The sequence below is a fragment of the Eschrichtius robustus genome, chromosome 8 (assembly GCF_028021215.1).
Source record: "Eschrichtius robustus isolate mEscRob2 chromosome 8, mEscRob2.pri, whole genome shotgun sequence".
NCBI classification, from domain to species: Eukaryota; Metazoa; Chordata; class Mammalia; order Artiodactyla; family Eschrichtiidae; genus Eschrichtius; species Eschrichtius robustus.
Genome location: NC_090831.1, coordinates 88,161,979 through 88,182,893, shown reverse-complemented (window position 1 = coordinate 88,182,893; position 20,915 = coordinate 88,161,979). Strand labels below are relative to the sequence as shown.

The 20,915-nt window shown below is 45.2% G+C and overlaps 1 long non-coding RNA gene across 5 annotated transcripts in view; it reads right to left on the bottom strand.

Moving 5' to 3' along the window:
- LOC137768073 (uncharacterized) overlaps positions 1-20,915 on the bottom strand; it is a 103,851-nt gene that overhangs the window by 59,833 nt on the left and 23,103 nt on the right. For 2 of the 5 annotated variants that reach the window (XR_011074708.1, XR_011074706.1), the window contains exons 5-6: positions 20,814-20,885; positions 14,909-14,956 (exon numbers count right to left, since the gene is read on the bottom strand). This is a non-coding gene — a long non-coding RNA (uncharacterized lncRNA). Of the gene's footprint in view, positions 1-2,650; positions 3,486-8,139; positions 9,513-14,908; positions 14,957-20,188; positions 20,314-20,813; positions 20,886-20,915 lie in introns of those variants that run through there. The other 3 variants (XR_011074709.1, XR_011074704.1, XR_011074705.1) reach the window with 3 other exon arrangements.

Genomic DNA, 20,915 nt, shown 5'->3' with positions numbered 1-20,915 from the left:
GCAAATCAAAACTACACTGAGATATCATCTCACACCGGTCAGAATGGCCATCATCAAAAAATCTACAAACAATAAATGCTGGAGAGGGTGTGGAGAAAAGGGAACCCTCTTGCACTGTTGGTGGGAATGTAAATTGATACAGCCACTATGGAGAACAGTATGGAGGTTCCTTAAAAAACTAAAAACAGAACTACCATGTGACCCAGCAATCCCACTACTGGGCATATACCCTGAGAAGACCATAATTGAAAAAGAGTCATGTACCAAAATGTTCATTGCAGCTCTATTTACAATAGCCAGGACATGGAAGCAATCTAAGTGTCCATCAACAGATGAATGGATAAAGAAGATGTGGCACATATATACAATGGAATATTACTCAGCCATAAAAAGAAACGAAATCGAGTTATTTGTAGTGAGGTGGATGGACCTAGAGTCTGTCATACAGAGTGAAGTAAGTCAGAAAGAGAGAAACAAATACTGTATGCTAACACATATACATGGAATCTAAAAAAAACAAAAAAGTGGTCATGAAGAACCTAGGGGCAAGACGGGAACAAAGACACAGACCTCCTAGAGAATGGACTTGAGGATACGGGGAGGGGGAAGGGTAAGCTGGGACAAAGTGAGAGTGGCTTGGACATATATACAGTACCAAACGTAAAATAGATAGCTAGTGGGAAACAGCCACATAGCACAGGGAGATCAGCTCGGTGCTTTGTGACCACGTAGAGGGGTGGGATAGGGAGGGTGGGAGGGAGGGAGATGCAAGAGGGAAGAGGTATGGGGACATATGTATATGTAAAACTGAACCACTTTGTTATAAAGCAGAAACTGACACACCACTGTAAAGCAATTATACTCCAATAAAGATGTTTAAAAAAAAAAAAAAGACAATATGCTACTGGAACAAAAACAGAAACATAGATCAATGGAACAGGATAGAAAGCCCAGAGATAAACCCATGCACCTATGGTCCACTAATCTATGACAAAGGAGGCAAGGATATACAATGGATAAAAGACAGCCTCTTCAATAAGTGGTGCTGGGAAAACTGGACAGCTACATGTAAAAGAATGAAAGTAGAACACTCCCTAACACCATACACAAAAATAAACTCAAAATGGATTAGAGACCTAAATGTAAGACCGGACACTCTAAAACTCTTAGAGGAAAACATAGGAAGAACACTCTTTGACATAAATCACAGCAAGATCTTTTTTGATCCACCTCCTAGAGTAATGGAAATAAAAACAAAAATAAACAAATGGGACCTAATGAAACTTCAAAGCTTTTGCACAGCAAAGGAAACCATAAACAAGATGAAAAGACAGCCCTCAGAATGGGAGAAAATATTTGCGAATGAATCAACGGACAAAGGATTAATCTCCAAAATATATAAACAACTCATGCAGCTCAATATTAAAAAAACAGGGCTTCCCTGGTGGCGCAGTGGTTGAGAGTCTGCCTGCCAATGCCGGGGACACGGGTTCGGGCCCTGGTCCGGGAAGATCCCACATGCCACGGAGTGGCTGGGCCCGTGAGCCACAATTGCTGAGCCTGCGCGTCTGGAGCCCTTGCTCCGCAACAGGAGAGGCCGCGATAGTGAGAGGCCCGCGCACCGTGATGAAGAGTGGCCCCCGCTTGCCGCAACTGGAGAAAGCCCTCACACAGAAATGAAGACCCAACACAGCCAAAAATAGATAAATAAATAAATAAATAAATAAATAAACAAGGCTTGCATTCCTTTAAAAAAACAAAAAACAAAAAAAAAACAAACAACCCAATCCAAAAATGGGCAGAAGACCTAAATAGACATTTCTCCAAAGAAGACATACAGATGGCCAAGAAGCACATGAAAAGCTGCTCAACATCACTAATTATTAGAGAAATGCAAATCAAAACTACAATGAGGTATCACCTCACACCAGTTAGAATGGGCATCATCAGAAAATCTACAAACAACAAATGCTGGAGAGGGTGTGGAGAAAAGGGAACCCTCTTGCACTCTTGGTGGGAATGTAAACTGATACAGCCACTATGGAGAACAGTATGGAGGTTCCTTAAAAAACTAAAAATAGAATTACCATATGATCCAGCAATCCCACTACTGGGCATATACCCAGAGAAAACCATAATTCAAAAAGACACATGCACCCCAATGTTCATCGCAGCGCTATTTACAATAGCCAGGTCATGGAAGCAACCTAAATGCCCATCGACAGACGAATGGATAAAGAAGATGTGGTACATATATACAAGGGACTATTACTCAGCCATAAAAAGGAACAAAATTGGGTCATTTGTTGAGGCGTGGATGGATCTACAGACTGTCATACAGAGTGAAGTAAGTCAGAAAGAGAAAAACAAATATCGTATATTAACGCATATATGTGGAACCTAGAAAAATGGTACAGATGAACTGGTTTTCAGGGCAGAAGTTGAGACACAGATGTAGAGAACAAACGTATGGACACCAAGCGGGGAAAGCCGTGGGGGGGTCGGGGTGGTGGTGTGATGAATTGGGCGACTGGGATTGACGTGTATACACTGATGTGTATATAATTGATGACTAATAAGAACCTGCTGTATAAAAAAAAAAAGAAAAGAAATGCTCACCTTATAACTTATGACATTATACCTTTATTTTATGTGGTTTTCCATTTTTGTTTTATATATATATATATATATATATACATATTTTTTTTTTTGACTGCATTGGGTCTTTTTTGCTGCGTGCGGCCTTTCTCTAGTTGTGGCGAGCAGGGGTTACTCTTTGTTGTGGTGCGCAGGCTTCTCATTGCAGTGGCATCTCTTGTTGCGGAGCACCAGCTCTAGGTGAGCAGGCTTCAGTAGTTGCAGCACGTGGGCTCAGTAGTTGTGGCTTGCAGGCCCTAGAGCACGCAGGCTTCAGTAGTTGTGGTGCACGGGTTCAGTAGTTGTGGCTCGCAGGCTCTAGAGTGCAGGTTCAGCAGTTGTGGCTCACGGGCTTAGTTGCTCTGAGGCATGTGGGATCCTCCCGGACCAAGGATCGAACCCATGTCCTCTGCTTTGGCAGGCGGATTCTTACCCACTGCACCACCAGGGAAGTCCCATTGTTCTATAAGTTTTTAAAAGCAGGGGAGAGGAGAGAGAGAGAGAGAGAGAATTGTATGGCCTTCCCCCTCTCCCAGAATTTCCATTCGTTGCAAGGATGGTCTCGGGCATTTGGAGGTCCTGAACGTTATCTGGAGTCTTCTGAGAACAGTTCAGTATTTGCAGGATATTTTTAACATGGAGTACGTTGTATTGCATTCCTTATATTAAAAAGTGGTGATTCCAAGTATGGTGAGTTACAAAGAAAATGGCAACCAAGGTCCGTACTCTGCCTCTTAGGGACAGCATTGCCTGGTGGCCATGTGAAGAATGCAAGTTCTGAGAAGTCACACTTTTTTCTCAGTCCTCTTTGTCTTCCTCACGCCCAGATCACAAGAGCTGTTTGCTAACTGAATAAATGACAAAATGTCAGAGCTAGAAAGGACCTCAGAATTTACCCAACCCAGTGTTATTGAAATGTGCCCCCCCATCCCACCCCTGAGACCCACCTGCATCAGCACCTCTGGGGGCTCATTTAGAATGCGGACCCAGGCCCACTCCAGACTTGCTGAAGGAGAGCTGGGCTCCACTTGACCCAAGCTCCCTAGCGACTCTGACACTTAGTGAAATGGGACACCGATGGGTCTAATCCAGCCCTTGTTTATCAGGGGAGAAAACAGAATCTCAGAGATGAGGAGTAGCTTGCCAGATTGTTGTGCAGCAAATTGGCACCAAACCAGGACTAGAACCCTCTTCTGTCCTCATCTCAGGTCGTTCACTCGTTCCCTCCCTCCCTCAAACGTATAAGGCCCAGGAGGTACAATTTTGAGTGAAACAGACCTAGTCCCCTGCCTTTACGGCGCTTACCACCTAACAGGTGAAACCAACATTCATTTTCAAACTTCACATGGTATGTAATTACAGACCATGATGTGTTCAGAGAGAAAAGAGCAGAGGCACGTCTCCCTGTCCAGGTGACCAGGGCTGACTCCAGGAGGTGATGACACTGAGATGTGAGGGGGGAGCAGAGGGGATGGGAAGCCTTCCAAGCAGAGGGGCAAGTTCTGAGGTCAGAGGGAATTAGGCTCAGTGAAGGAACTCAGAGAAACCCAGGGTAGCCGGAGGACACTTAGGGCTCAAGACTGAAAGAACAAGGGGTGGCATTCCTGGAATTCCCCAAGCACTCCTGGAATCGCCCTGTCTGAATCTTGGATAGCAGGGCTGTGCAACCGAATCATCTTGGGAACTTAAAAAAATATTTGTCCCTGCCCAAAACCATGATTTACCAGGACTGGGATAAATCCCAGGAATTTGTTGTTGTTTTTTTTTTTAAAGTGCCTCCATTTATTCTGATATGCAACCAGGTTTGGGAACTTCTGGCCTAGGAGATTTGAAGAAAATGGAAACAATTGAGGTTAAGTGACACACTGGCTTTGAATTCCTTCTTAGACCCTCAATGTGCTCATCTGTGTGGTGGGAAATGCTTGCTTCATGGGTCTGGAGAAGGGTTACAGCAGATAATATTGCAAAGAACCAGCTTGGGCCTTGGTACCTCGGTACGTGGTCAATATAAAGTGACTATAATTAAATCCAGGCCTCTGGTTTCTAAGAGGGCTATTTTTAGAGGAAGGATTGTTTTTATCACTCTGCAAAATGCTGGATTGTTTTCAGGAAACTTTGCATTGCACACCCCCCTCAACCCAGAACAATTCCTGTCCCTTCCAGCTTCCAGCCAACCCCCACCCCCCGACTGAGAGCAGGAGATTTAGGGTCAAGGCTGTTCTAAGTCTGTACCTCACCCCCCAGCCCCAGTAATGCTCTATTCCTCGCTGGCCATATGGGTGAATAATCTTTTCCCTAAAAATAGACAGTGGCCACAGGCTCTGTCCAGATTGGATTTCACCTCTTGTTTTTAAGGCTGTCAATCTGGCAACCAGCACCGAGCTAAATTATCTTCTTGAAAATCTTAAATGATGAGAGGAAGATCTCAGGGGTATGAATTCTGGGCATTGGAACAGTCATGTGGCAAAATCTCCAGATCCGAAAAATTGAGCAAGAGATTTATTTGAACCACAACTATTTATTCTTGCAAAATCAGCATAGACTCTTCTTGCTCTTGGACTGTTTCAGCGGGAAGGCAACACCAAGACCCTCTAGCACAATGAGGAGAAATGGGGGCCCAGAGTTTGCGTCCAGCTTTTGTCGAAGTTACTTTCAGGTCTAATGTCTAGTACCTTCATTCTTAAAGGGGAGAACGAAACGGAGTATAAATTAAAAGGGAGACAGGGAGGATATGATGATGGGGAGAGGGAGTGAAAAGCCAAAAGGTAATGTCTAAGTTTGAGGTTTGCTCGTCACCTCTCTCTCTGGGCCACTGCTCCAGATTCTGACTGTCTAGGCATCTGTTGATGATGTAGGCTCTTCTGTGCTGGGCCCATCTTCCAGGTTAGCCCCATCCCTAAGGATATTCCTAAGTAAAGGAAGAGGTCCTTTTCTTTATTCTCTCAAACACAATTGTTACATTTGTGTTCAGCAAACTTTACTGAAGATTTAGAGAGACAAAAGAGGATTACAAGGCAGGACAGGAAAACTTTAAAACTCGACTGTCAGAGTCCACCCAGTGTCCCTAGAGACCACCAGCCATATCTAACCAAAAGGGCGCCCCCTACTGGCTATCTCTCTTCTTGGTCCTATCCTGCCGCCATATTGCATTGTTTCTACCACCCGCCCTCCACCCCCTCAGGAGCATGATCGCCTCAGATGCTAATATGGTTTCCACGTTTAACCTCAGGAAGATGCTACCGATAATTAAAGTTTTTCCACCGATCCCATATGTTTGGGTTGGAGTCTTGCTTCTCTTTCCACCCTTGGGAAACCACCTGTGGATTCCCTTTATTTCTGGGCCCACAGAACTCAGGATAGTCATACCTGACCTGCAAAGGTATGTGCCTCTTTCCTTAGTCACTTCACCTCTGCCCCAGGCCTGGGAGTCAAGCAAGTCTGACTTTCTGTGGAACTGGAAACTCAACAGGAAGACTCCTTATCCCAGAACAGCTCCCTCCAAGTACCTCCATGTATTAGAAATGCCTCTAGGTATTACAAACTAGTGTCAAACGTGAATCTCTCTTTTCAGCTGCCCGTGTCCTACCTGTTGGAAGGGTTTTGGGGAAATGGGAATGATCAAAGGAGAAGGCTAATTGTGTCCCTATAATTGTGACTTTTTCCTTGGTTGCCACTCAAGTACCACCCCTTATTTGAACTGCATCGCCTCATTTGAAGCAGTGAAGCCAGCACAGGGATTCAGGTATGAAATACTGGGTTGGCCAAAAAGTTCATTTGGTGTTCGATAAAGTTCTTGGTAAAAATGAAAAATGTGTCTTTACTTAAAGCTGAACGAACTTTTTGGCCAACCCAATAGGATTAGAAAAAAGCAAGCACTAAAAAAGCTTATCAATATTTATATTAAATAAATGTAATACTTTACAAACATATACACACACAACCAATCTAGGATTCTAAATTCTCATTGACTGACCTCAGTGACTAGGACCAGGTTGTGGTTACCTGGAAATGAAACTGGAGGGTGAGCCTTGAGTTGGTGTTGTCGGAGACACAGCCCACGAAAGGTTAATAGGGTTGGAAGCCCTCGGAAGGAGGTTGGTCTCTATACCTCACTGAATAATGACTCCAGCCCTAATTCAAACACAAACAGTATGTTCTACATCTCTCTGGGGTGAACTCGAAGTTTGCTTTAAATGTATCTGAAAATGGGAGTGTTGACTTGAAGCAGATGGGGCTCTGATTAGCCAAGGGCCATGGGGAAGTACAAAGCCCTGCTTGGTAGTAGTGGATGATAATCTTATAGTCACTACAACTGGCTCCAGGAAGCCAGGCCTGTCTAACCATCTCTCTGCAGCTCAGACTCTTGCGCGGGGCTTCACATGTTATCAGAGGTGCTAATGGGAGGGCAGATGTGGCCCATGGATAATCGTAATCCAGACTCCAGCAAGGCCTCCCTGTCCCTCCAGCTCAGGGTCTGCCCTGCTTCTGTTTTGCTTACATCATCCAGTGCAAGGCTTAGCCCCTTCACCAATTTCTACCCTGTAAAATAGAAAACCCACTTGCACCAAGGGTGCCCTGAAGTTAGCCCCTTGAGTGAATATTAAAGTGTGTGGGGCAGGAACCGACTCCCATGCCCACTCCTTCCCTCACTGTCCTCCCCTCCCCTCTCAGGAGGGACTTAGACCCCTTCTGGTCCCTTTTACTTCAGCAACAATCTTCAGTACTTGGCCATGTCCTTGGGGCCTTACTCTCCCTCCTAAGAGGCAGAGCAAACAATTTCTTTCCAAATGTATAGTATTTTCTCCGAGAGGAAGCCTGAGGAATAGAATTTCTCCAACTCATTACATAACCATGACTGGGAGATTTGACAAGGGCAAAGGTTTTTTGGAAGCCCAGAGATCTGACTGATTTTATACAAAAACTGGGGGAGTGAGAAGAAGTTCATCTACCAAGAGACCACAAAACTCAAGTTTGGGCCACTGTTGATTTAAAACTGCTGATCAGGGGCTTCCCTGGTGGCGCAGTGGTTGAGAATCTGCCTGCCAATGCAGGGGACACGGGTTCGAGCCCTGGTCTGGGAGGATCCCACATGCCGCGGAGCAACTGGGCCCGTGAGCCACAATTGCTGAGCCTGCGCGTCTGGAGCCTGTGCTCTGCAACAGGAGAGGCCGCAATAATGAAAGGCCCGCGCACCGCAATGAAGAGTGGCCCCTACCTGCCGCAGCTAGAGAAAGCCCTCGCACAGAAGCGAGGACCCAACACAGCCATAAATAAATAAATAAATAAATAAAAATTGTATAACTTTAAAAAATAAAAATTTAAAAACATAAAACTGCTGATCAGAAGCTGAACTCTGCTCAATATTATGTAACAAGGTAAATGGGAAAAGAATTTGAAAAAGAATAGATACATGTATATGTATAACTGAATCATTTTGCTGTATACCTGAAACTAACACAACATTGTTAATCAACTGCACTCCAACATAAAGTAAAAAGTTGAAAAAAAGAAAAAAAAGGAAGCTTGTGCTGATATGTTTCTGTGTATCACACCCTTCAGCAGATTGCATTTTACTCAAGTTTCTTTGCGGTCTGGGGTAAAGGCCTGATTTCTTAACGTGAAATCCAGGGATGCCAGAATATTCTCATTTGAACGCAGAGGTCACCTAACTGCTTCCTGTTTTGCCTTCATCTTTGACACGCTAGATTCTGCTGAGGAATTAGCTCTTGTGTTAAAAATGCTTCCAGACTGCCATTTATTATCCTCTTTTAAATTCAGAGTTTTAAAGTGCTCCCTGTCAGTGATGGGACTGAGGCCACACAGGAAGTAGTCTGTCATTTCCGATTCCCAGTGCCATCGGTGGCACAAACAGTCAACAGTTGCTCAGGATTACCTCCTCCCTCTCCTTTGCCTGCTCCTAGCTCTCCGTGCCCTTCTCCGTCATCTTTTCCTTTCAAACCAATTAAAAGCAAGGGGAACATTTTTACCACAACAAAGTTCACTTCCAACACTCACACTATTTCAAGAGTTTAGAGATTACTCATAAAGTGGAAAATGGGTTTGACACAGGAATTGAGCAGAATGCTGAACCATTTTTAACAAAATATGGGACAACAGGTTTGTTGTTGTAGGAGCTTTCCATTTCTCTCTCAGAGGGATCATTATAATAATAGCTAATGTTTAAGTGATTATAATATTTACATGAATTATTTCATATAATCCCGAGGTAGGATTGTAATTATTCCCACTATACAGATGAGGAAACTGAGGCTTGGAGAGAATAGGTGACTTGCTTTAAGGTTGCTCATCCAGGACACTTTCAGGGTCAGAAGTCCCACCCCGGTGGTCCAACAAGAGCCCTTGGCCACAGAGCTGCACTGACATTGGATGTCGGTGTCCAAGGCACTGGCCTTCTTGTAACGAAAGTGTAGAAGGAACTCCTTTTTCAGAGGTGATAGTCTCCAGATTTAAATTACTTTCTTGAAAGTAGCAGAGTTTTCCTTCTCCATCTTCTGCCAACACTGTTCTCTGCAGATGTAGCGGCTGCTTCCCCTGTTGAACGTTTAACATCACATTCTCCATCCAGCAGCCAGAATGCCCTATTCTCTACAAGCTCTTCTCCTGCAGTTGCTGTTCCCTCTGCCAGAAACGCTCTTCCCCCAGTGGTTGGCACAGTTGGCTCCTTCCCTTGTTGACTCAAATATCCCCTCTGCACAGAGACCTTTGCCTTCAATCTCCCAAACAACGATCATATTTCCCTGTTTCTTTCATGAGAAATGACCTTGCTCATGTGTTTCTCATTCACTGCTGGTCTCCCTCCACAGGAAGGCAGAGCAGGGACCAGGTCGTCTTGCCTCCACTGTCTCCTCCCAGGGCTGCACACAGTGGATACTTAATAAATATTTGTTGAATGAACAAGTGAATGAATGAATGAGTGAATACATAAATTCTAATTGGTAGCCAAACCGAAAGCTCTAGGAACATGGTATAGTGACTTTTCAAAAGGGAACCCCCCTCCTTCACCTGAGCATGTTAGGAACACGCTAGGAGCATGGGGCATGTTAGGAACATGCTCAGAGCTTCAGAGAGAAATGTACGTATTGGTCCCATGAATGGGAAATGACTTTCACAATAAGAGTGTAACTTTACATTGAAAAACTAATCCTCGTGTTTTTCTTAGGAATTTCAGAACACAGACCTTGTCTTTTGTTAAATAGAGCTGCCAGTGTTTCTTAAGAGATCCTATAAGATGGGAGAAGGTATGAGAAAGGCGAACACATTGTTATACGCAGGCACATGGCATGATCAGATCTGGGTTTTAGGAAGCTCACCTTCGTGGGGGTGTGGATGAGAAATTGAATAGGGGCAGATGAGAGACCAGGAGAGGGGACAGGTGGCAGATGATGGCAGTCTGAAGAAAGGCGCTACAGGGAGCTGAAGAGCAGCCGGAGACACGGAGGGAGGGAGGCAGCAGCAGAGCTTGGAGACAGACAGGACCTGGGGTTGGGGTGTGCTCTGGGTTCAGTCCTGGGCAACTGGGGCCGTGGAGGGCTGGGAGGGAGGTATTTAATTCACATATCCTGTAGACTTTCCTTTGAAGTGTCTCACACTTCCCTCTTTCTCAGAATATTCTTGAGGCAACCCTCCCTCCGGCCCATCCTGAGACGCTGCCTCAGCCTTTGACACAGGTCCACCTGCTCAGACACACTTGCACCAGGCCATTTCCAGCCCCAAAGTCAACGAGATTCTCACTTTTCTCCATATGGGTCAGCCTCTCTGGTGCTTTGGGGTCCTCCTGGAACTGACCCTCCTGCATCCCCCATTGATTTCCTTGTACTGCTCCCCCGGGGCCTCTGCTCCACTCAAGCTGGTTTCCTCAGTCTTGGGGTGAGCTAAGTCCAGCCCAGCCTCTGTGCCTTTGCCCCTGCTCCCTGTCACCTAGCACAGCCTTTCCTTCCATCTCCCATCTCAGTTCTTCAAGACCCCCGTCAAGTCCTGCTTCTACGAAGCTGCCTGCATCTCTCCCCTTATCTCAGCGGCTGACCTCAGCCCATGCCCCACAGAGCAAGTAATCCAACAGGGACTCCCTCCCTCATTTCCTGTCTCACATAAACCCAGATGCACCCTAACTGCATCTAAATCCATCATCTCTGCCTTCCCTCCTCTGGCCACCTGTGCTCCATCAACTCTGGAGCCCATCACCTCTCACTGTCTCAGGACCTCCCTCCCTTCCTCCTTTCTACTGGTCCATTCCCAGGCGCATTCGACAAACCAGTATCTCTAGTGTTTGGATAAACTTTTCCTTGCCCCTCCCATTCCCCTCTAACTGTTCCCGCAAATTCTCAGCTCCCCCTCACAGCATAACTTCTAAGAGGAGTTGACTAAGTCTCCACCTCTTCCCTTGCATTCTCTCCTCAACCCACTCCAGTTGGTTTTCCAGCCCCACATGTCCCTGAAGCGGCTTTTGTCAAGATCACCAATGACCTCTAGCTTGACAAATCTATCAGTTATTTTTTGGTTCTCATCTTATGCAACCCCTTATCAATACTCCACACTACTCTTTCCTTCTTGAAACATTCCTTATACCACTGTTCTGGTTTCCATCTTACTTCACTGAACTCCTTCTCTGTCCCATTTGCTGGATTATTTTTTATTTGAACTCCTAAAGGTTTATCTCCCCTTGAGAGATCAGTTCTAGGTAAAATCCACATACTTTCTTTGGATAACCTCATTCAATTCATAACTTTAAATACTCTTGACTTGGCAGCAACTCTCACATTTGCATCTGCAGCTCATCTTCTTTCTCCAATTCCAAATTCATGTCTATCTGCCCACTTTTCCACTTTGATATCCAGTAGGCATGCCAAATTTGACAAGTCCAAACTGAACTACTGATTCTCCCATCCTCCCTAAAAATGCTTCTCCTCCAGCCTATCCCATCTTGGCAAGTACCACCATCATCCACCCACTAACTTTCCCTCTCCCCTCACACCCAATCATTTAAGGATTCCTGCTGACTCAGTCTCAAGACATTTTTTTCCATCTCCACTGCTAGCATGCTAACCCGGGTCCTCAACATCACTAGCCTGGATTCCTGCAAAAGCCCTAACTGTCCTCCCAGCTTCTAGCCTCACACAGTCCATTTTCTACAGATCTTCCAGAATCATATGTACAAAAAACAAAACTGATGCCACTCCTTGGATTTAAACCACCCAAGATTTCCCATTGCACAAGGAAATTTTGTATCCTGGCCACACACCCTACATGATATGGCCTCTGTTGATGCTCTGTTATTGTGGCCTTTCCTCTCTCTACTCCAGCCATGCTTGCCTTCATCTTATTCTTCCAGTGCCTCAAACTTGGTCCTGACTCAGGGCCTTCGAATTTGCTTGTCCTTCTGCCTGGAACACTCTTCCTCTACATATGCCCATGGCCTGACCTTTCTTGTCTCTCAGGCCCCAGCTTCCATGTAAGTTTCTCAGAGAGATTTTCCCTGATCATCCATCTAAAAGACCACCTGGCCACTAAGCACCCGATTTTATTTTCATTAAAGGACTTGTCACTTGTGATACTTTATTGTTGGTTTGTTTTTGTCTAGCCTACTCCGCTAGAATAAACATACTGAGAGGCAAGCCCTCAGTAGGTTTGAGGGGTTCACAGTCTGCTATTCTAAACGAGGCAGCTGTCCTCACTCATCTCAAGAATGCGCCAATCGACATGACCAACAGTACGACCTCAGCCAAAATGCATGTGGCCTGAGTTAATAGCAATGAGCTCAAGATGGTGAATAATGGGTTTTGATAATAGATACACGAATGGCCTGACTTCCAGATTAAGTTTTTCTAGAGAATGGGTAAGAGGCAGACAGATCTGGGTTTTTATTTCATCAGCTGTGTGACATTTATTAAATCACTTACCTTATAGAGCCTCAGTTTATTAACCTGTAAAATGGGGTTGCTGATATTAACTGCCTAATTGGATTGTGAAGATTAAATGAGACAGTGCCTGTATTTCTCTTAACACAGTAAATCCTGGGGAAACCATTAGCAGTTAATAGTATTATTATTTTATTCCTCCAAATGGAGTTGAGCCATCTCTCAAATCACTGGTGTCAAGATGGAGCTTTTTAAGAAATAATGTTAGGACAACTGGGTAGCCATGTAGGAAAAATAATATTAGTACAATATCTTATACCACACACAAGAATAAACTCCAAATGGTTGAAAGATCTTAACATAAAAAATGAAACCATACAATTACTAGAAGAAAACATGGGTGAATTTCTCTATAATCTTGGCATAGAATAAAAGTTATCTATGATTTAAAATCCAGAGGCAAGAAAAGATTGATAAATTTGATGACATAAAAACAAAAAAATTTGCACGGCAAAACACCTTGTAAACAAAGTTGAAAGACAGCTAACAAACTGGGAGAAAATATTTGTGACATATAGCACAGACAAGGGATTAATACCCTTAATACATAAATAACTCAAAAAAATTGAGGGACCAAAAACCAGAAAACTGGGAAAGGACATGAACAGACAATTCACACAAAAAAGATATAAAAGTGGTCCTCTAATGAAAAAAAAAAAAGACTAACCTCATTCAAAATTAGAAAAATGTAAATTAAAACACTGAGATACCATTTCTCACTTACCAGACTAACAGAAATTGAAAGGCATGATAATACATTCTCTAGGCAAGACTGTGGGCAAACAGGAACTCATGCATGGTGGGAATGCTAACTGACATGACCCCATGGAGGGATATTGGGCAATAACTAACAGAACTACATGTGTAATTACCCTTTGACCCACTACTGGGAATCTACCATGAAGATATACCTCCAACATCACAAAAATACATATGAACAAGGTTACTCAAAATAGTATTATTTGTAATTATAAAACATTGGAAACAACCTAAATGCCTATGTATAGGAGAGTGGTTGAATAAACTATGGTACATCCACACAATGGAGTACTATGCAGCTATGAAAAATGAGGCAGAAAAATCTCTACAAAATGATTTGGAGTGATTCCTAAGACATAGAGTTAAGGAAAAAAGCAAAGTGCCATAGAATATGTCTAGCATGAGACAGAAGGGGATAGAACAAAATACACATGTATCTGCTCATTGGTGCAAAAGAAATATAGGAAGGATAAACCAGAAAGTAAAGAGATTGGTTACCTACAGGGCATGGATGGAAACTGGGGTGAAAGGAGGAAGGAAATGGGATGGGTGAGAAGGGATGAGGAAGAAGCATCACTTCTCTCAATATACTTTCTGTAGAACTTTGACTCTTAGAATCATGGAATGCTTCAAGTACCCCTCTCCTCCCCCACTTAAATCCAACCAGAATATGGGATTAACCCAAAAAGGAATACAAATAGTAACAAACAAACCTAACAATATTTCGAGTGAATATTATAATCACACTGAAGGCGATGGGGAAGGAAGGACCTTAACATGACTTCAGAAAACAGTATCCTGATGAAGATGGTAGTAAGACTGAAGACAAATAGAACCTTATATAAATGCTGTATCCTGGTTAGTAAAAGTGTGTCTCACAGCGCCATGGGCTGGCAATTCTGAAACTACTTTTTGTGTATACTCGGATTGAACAAATATATAACTCTATTGTGAATAATGAGAGCCATATTTCTCACTATCAGAGAAAAATATTACAAATAATGAAAGGGGAAAAGCTATAATGAAGTTGGTCGTGTTGGATTAGAATTGGCAGCATCAGTATGAAATCATGCTTTAAAATAAATCGGCTTTACTGAAGTGTAATTAACATACAATAACCTGTACATATTTAAAGTGTGCAATTTGGTAAATTTTGACATGTATACATCCATGAAACCATCACCACAAGCAAGATAGTGACTATATCTATTACTTCCTCCAAATTTCTTCATACCCTTTTGTAATCCCTCCTGACCACCCTTCCCTACCCCTACTGCACCCCCATTCATAGGCAACCACTGATCTGTTTTCTGTCGCTATAGATTTGTTTTTCTAGAACTTCATATAAATAAAATCATATTCCATCTGGTTTCTTTCGCTCAGCATAATTATAACAGGTATCAAATAGTTTATTCCTTTTTATTGTTGAGTAGTATTCCAGTCTCCCATGCAAAAGGTAATTATTTGTAGCATTTCCCCCCTTCTCCTTTTTTAAACCTACAGGCTCTCACTCTATGTCCCCACTCTTGCCAATGCTCTCTCATAACTCAGAAATGGAAACAGTTCACGAATCTTACCTTCAGAACTTGCAACTTTTAACCTTCCTTCAACATTTGATGAACAGCCTGGCAAGAGAAGGTAAACAGATGTCAAAAGGTCTCTTGACCCCCTGAAGCAGGGGTGTTCTGGTAAATGTTCAACAATCAGCTATCAAAAAAAAAAAAAAAAAAGCCCTGATTTGCAGCATTTGCCATTTTCCATGGTATAAATACTCCTACCATGCAGATGTGCAGCTAAGACAGTGCCACTGAATGGGGTTCTGGGAAGGGATGTGTGGCACTGGCTCTGCAGGGAAGCCGGCTCCAGCACACCACTGCCCTGAGGTCTGCTAGGATCCCTTCCATCCTCTAGAGAAGGTCAGGATTCCTGCTGGTGCCAGTGTTGCACGTGGAGGGGCCTGAATCTCCCACTCTCAGGGCCACCTTAGGCTCTAGGGTTCTGATTCCACACAGGCTGAACCTGCTCCTCACCACACGGAAGCAGACAAGGAAACACCCATTTCTGCAGTTTCTGCAAAGAAACCCCACTCATAAACACAATTCTCTATCAACGTTTCAAGCAGGTATGGGGAGCACACGGGCAGTTGCAGCTGGAAATTTTCCCTGGGTACTTGGAGTCACTTAGCCCCAGGCTCTCTCGGCATCTCGCTGACCCTCTTTCCATCCTTCCCTCCTCTCTGCCCCCTGCCTCCTACCCCACAGAAGGCAGCTGAGCCTCTGCTTTGTGTCCTAGCTGAGGCTCCTGCCCTTCTGGCCTTACTTCCCACCCAAAGTGTTCATAAAGGTATCTAAGCAAATAAAGACATTTCCTCTCTAAAAAAAAAATGTTGGTGTCTGCTATAAAAATAAGTTTAATTCTATTACCCCACATTTTTTGCCCTCTCTGAACCTCTGTGCTCTGATCTGCAAAATGGGTACAATAATATCTACTTATAGGGTTACAGTAAATTAGAAATGAGATTATATGTGTAAAGTATAGCTCCACCCCTGCAAATAGCTGGCCTCCAATAATTCTAGTCCCCTTTGACTTCCCTTCCCTTGACTTAGAGGGTTGAATGCAACCTCCTTTTGTCCAAAGATAGATGATGGGGAAGCTGGCCTGGGCAGCCTTTCTGCTACCTGCAGGAAGCATTTCGGAGACTATAGGAAGGCCTACCGGAGCTGGAAAGCTTTTCCCTCCCTGAAGCCCGAGAGCAAAGTCAGGAGAAGAGATCAGGGCAGCTTTGTCTCTCTAAGCTTATGTGTAGTAAGAGAGCCTCAGACCCACAATACATGACAAAACGTTATCACTCATTCACTCCACAGCATTTGTGATCCCTTGCATTATCAAAGGCATGGGGATAGTTGCTATTATACAGAGTCTTTTTTTTTTTTTTTTTTTAAGGCACATTCTGGGCTCTACTAGCTCTCACTGAGACAGCCCACTATCCCACCTCCTACAGGCATCAGTGAGGCACAGACTCAGGTTCAAATCCCAGCCTCACCACTTAGCAGCTGTGCTGTCAGTTCAACTTTCTGAACATCATTTCCTCACCTTCAACTCCCCTCCCACTTTCTGCAACGCTGCACGACCATTAAAAACCACATTGCACCTTTCTCTACCATCGATTTGGTTGTGAATCTTCTAGAAGTTCCTTTTAGATCCTTCCTGGATATTCCAGCCTGCTTTTTAAATTCATCTGAAGCACAGAGGCCAACGCATGGCATCCAGTGAGCTGAGCAAGAAGCAAGGGAGAGTGAACAGAACACTGTTCTATCAGGAACAGAAGCCCCAGTGGCTTCGGAAGGCTGGGCCAGCATGTGCGGCCAGTGCTGGATGTGTCATGTCAGACCCTCCTGCAGCGCCGAGCAACCCTCAGTGGGTAGGGACTGTGTATTCCAGAGGCTCAGCTGAGTCCAATGCTGGAGGTGAGGGGGGCTGACACTGGGAATCCCAGCACCACTGGCCTGGCCTTTGCTGCTTAACAGACAAAGTAGGCTGTCAAACCCAGCTCCATTTCTCAATACTATGCAATCCACTCAGAGATAGATGGGTTAGCTGGCCAGATCCAGCTTTTAGGCCACCGGTTTTCAGCATAAAGGAAACTGTTCCTCAGCACAAATCATTAACGAACTGATAACAATCTGTTGCCAAGGTAGCTATTCTTCCAAGATGCTCAAACAGAGAAATTACTCTGATTACTCAGATAGTCAATAGTGATGTAATTTTGAACCCAGTGGTCATCTGGCATCAAGTCAAAAAAGCACAGCCAAAAGCCCATGCACATTTTTTTTTCTTTGCTTGCAATTTTCCTAAGAGCTCAGGCATGGGAACCTTGTCCACACACCCCAGCCCTTACAGCCAGAGGCAGCAGCAGTATTTGTCATCATGCCTGGGAAAGAGAAGAGGTCTTTGTGGAACAACTCGAGAAGGCTCCCATGCCAGCCTCCTCTTCCAGCTCTTGTCAATGCTCCCTGCAGAGGGGAGCCCAGAGAACAGCCTGTCAGCTCTTTTCAGGGCTGAGAAAGTCAGGCTTTCTGTCGCCTTGGCTGGGCTGAGGGACTTGGATCACTGGTCGGCAGCCCAGGATTTACACAGAGAGGAGCAAAGAGGGATGGGAAACATCAGACCTTTCACTGACTGAGAATCAGGGACCCGGAGCTGGAAGAAACCTTCCAATCACCCCGCTCCCTTGACTGATGAGAAATGGAGCCCAGAGAGGGTCACACAGCTCAGCGCCGGGGGCTCCCGCCTGCCCAGAGCCAGGAGGTCCCAGTGAATCAGGCATCTAGCCCGGCGTCTCCCTTCGCTGGACAATCCACCGCATCAGCCCGGCCTCTGTCGCCCGACTCCTCAGAGCCACGCTGTGATGCTCCTGATTCTGCTGTCCCCCAATAAAAGAGTGTATTCAGATCCAAACCCCTTTCCCACCTCCATCCAGCCGTCCAGGCAGTCTGCCTCCAACACGGTCGCCAGCCAGTCCTTTCTAGCTCGTGTCAGTAGGGATGCAGATTCCCAGAAGAGCAACTCCAAACTCTTCAGAATGTCATTTCAGACCCTGTGATCATGGAAAGAGTGCAGCCGGACAAGGGCTGGAAGTCCAACTCCACCACATTCTGACACTTCATATTGGTCAAGTGACTTATTTTTCTGAGCCTCAATGACCTCATCAGTAAAATGGAGACGGTAAGATATACCAAGGAAGGTTTTAAGAACTAAATGAGAGCCTATAGAGTGCTCGCAGCATTGTGACTCTGCCTGGTGATTGACAGCTGCTTTTCTTTGGAATCTTTCATCTTACCAGGCAGGCCCAGCTCTCAGTGGGTCCCTGCAGGACCCTTCACTTTGGCCATTACTGTCTGCTCTCTTTGGTGATCTTGCTGTAACTGTTTCTCATTCCAAGTAAATGCAGTTCCTGAAATGTTTCTTGCACACCTACTGTGTGCAGGCCCGTGTTGAGTGCTGGGGGTGCAGCAACCACTTGGCTACAATTTCTGTCCCATGGATGCTCACGGCCCAATGGGAGGGCAGAGCAGCAACTCCACAGGGCAGAGGGGGTCATAGGTGACATACAAATACGACCTGGAGAAGTCAGAGGAGGGGTTGGGTGCTTCATGGTTTGAGTGTTATCTAAATGCCTCTCCTGTTCCAGAAGGAACCTGGTTCCCCTTCCCATGCCAGAGATCCAGGCACCTGGGCTGGGAGCAAGGATTGCTCTGTCTGGCCCCGCAGCATGGAGCCCAGGCTTGACAGTGCCTGAGGGGAAGCCTGAATAGAGAACCAAAGAACCGTCAGCCATGGGCCATGCTCCCAAAACCTTCCAGGAGTCTGAGGCAGGGATTCACTTGCTTTATTGGGGGGATGCTTTCAAGACAAGGGGAGAGAGGGAGGGTAAGGCAGGCAATATAGTCTCAGCTGGCGTCTGGCTTCAGCCTTCCCAGAGGGTGCTTTGGAGTAAGAATTGCAGCACAGAGTTGACTTCACCATGAGACAAAGAGGCCACACTTTTGTACCCTGTCCCTGTCAGGCATTAGATGGGCTTGTGGGGGAGGCAGGCTGTTGGATACCCCTGGGTGAGGTGGTTTCTCCTGGGCTAAGGACAACTCTGGAGGGAAGGGGGGCAGATCTGAGCCCTCAGCAGCCCACAGCTGGAGGACGGGTACCCTGGTCACCGCCCTGTCCAATTGGAGGTTTTAGAACAGCAAAAGAAAAGAGACCCTGAAATGCTAATGTGTCTGTGTGTGTGTGTGAGAGAGAAAGAGAGACAGAGAGAAGACAGTAATTCTAACAGCTAACGTTTACTGAGCTCTCAACTGTATACTTGCGCCAAGCCTTTTATAAATATACATTTTATAACTACAACCTCATTTAATCCTCTCAAAAACCTTATTAAAATATACATTTTGTATATAAGGAAACTGAGGCTCAGAGAGGTTAAGTCAGTTGTCTAAGGGCACACAGATAGAAAGGCCAGCGCTGGGAGTTGAACTCAGATCTGGATTACTCTACAAATCAAGCTCTCAACCCCTGCCACGCTGCCTACTGAGGCTGCCAGGCCTATTTGGACAGGCAGCTTTCAAGAGGGAGCTTGGGTGGTAACACAGATGAAAAGAGGCCTCAAGCAACCTTTCCAGGTTCCAAAGCTGGAGTCACTCCGACTCTCCTTGCTCTCTCTTTCCTCCTAGCCATCCATGGCCAAGTCTTGCCCCATGGACCCCTTCAGCATCCCCGTCATCTGTCCCTTCTCTCTGTCCCTGGTCCGCAGCAGCTCAGGCCCCGTTCCCCTCCTAGCTAGAGCTGGACTGGCCTCTCCTACTGGGTCTCTCCTCCCGGCTCATCTCTCTCCCTCCCAGCCATGTGCACAGCCTCACCAAACTCATCTCGAAAACCCAGCTCCAATCATGTCAATTCCTTGATAAGGCCTTTCACTAACCCCCGTCACCTGCTGCAGTAAGCACACTCACCTCAGCCTGGCAATCAAGGTCTCCAAGATATGGCCCCAAATGCAACCCCAGCCTCATCTCTGCTGCAGGCAAAGAGATGATTTCCCCCCATCCCTGCAGGCTCCTGTCTCTGTGGGCTGCTCTCGCTCTGCTCTCACTGTGATGTGGCCTCTCCCAGGACATTTGCCTGTTGAAATCTGACCATTTTAGAATTAAATGAGACTTTAGAAATTAAGATAAAAGTCTAATTTTCCAGGTGAGAAAAATGAGACTCAAAAATATATATCGATACATGATGACAGCTATTATCATGAAGGTGCACTATATGTATCAGGTAGCATGTACGTGTACACACATACACACGTTCACACGCACGTTCACTCTCAGTCTTTATCCTTCAGTTCTTGCATGCATTTCACTCTGGACCCTTGCCGCTGGGGCTGGCTCTCCTCCCAGCTGGTTTAATGAAGAGCACGTGGTCTTCCTGGTGAGAGGAGAGACTAAGAAATGGAAGAGCAATCTCAGGAATGGACATTGGATCACAATCATGGTCCCAGCCCTGACTGTGTACTAGAATCATCTGAGAAGCTTTTAAAATTCTCAATGCCCAAGCTGCAACCCAGACCAATTGTACCAGAAGCCTGGGAGTGGGATCCAGACATCAGTATTTTATTTTATTTTTTTTACAAGAAAAGAGTGTCCACTGCTGTATAGTACAGGGAACTCCACTTCGCTGTACGGTAGAAACTAGCACAACACTGTAAAACAACTATACCCCAATAAAAAAGAAAATGGTGGAAAAAAAGTATCCAGAAACAAAAACTTCAACTTGAACAGGAAACAAGAGAACCACCAAACTCTGCATCCCGTTCTAGAAACTCAACCAACATTTTGTCTGCAAATCGTTTGTTGATCATCTACTACGTGCCTCAAATACCCAGGCCTTGAGACTGGAAGCTGGCACCTGAGGACATGGAAATGAAAGGACACAGACTCTGACCTGAAGGAATGCCAGTCCACGGGGCAGATCAAGCAGCCAGCAAGTCCCACACCAGAGGCACGCCTGGGGAATCTGGGAAAAGAGGAAGCAATGAATACTCTT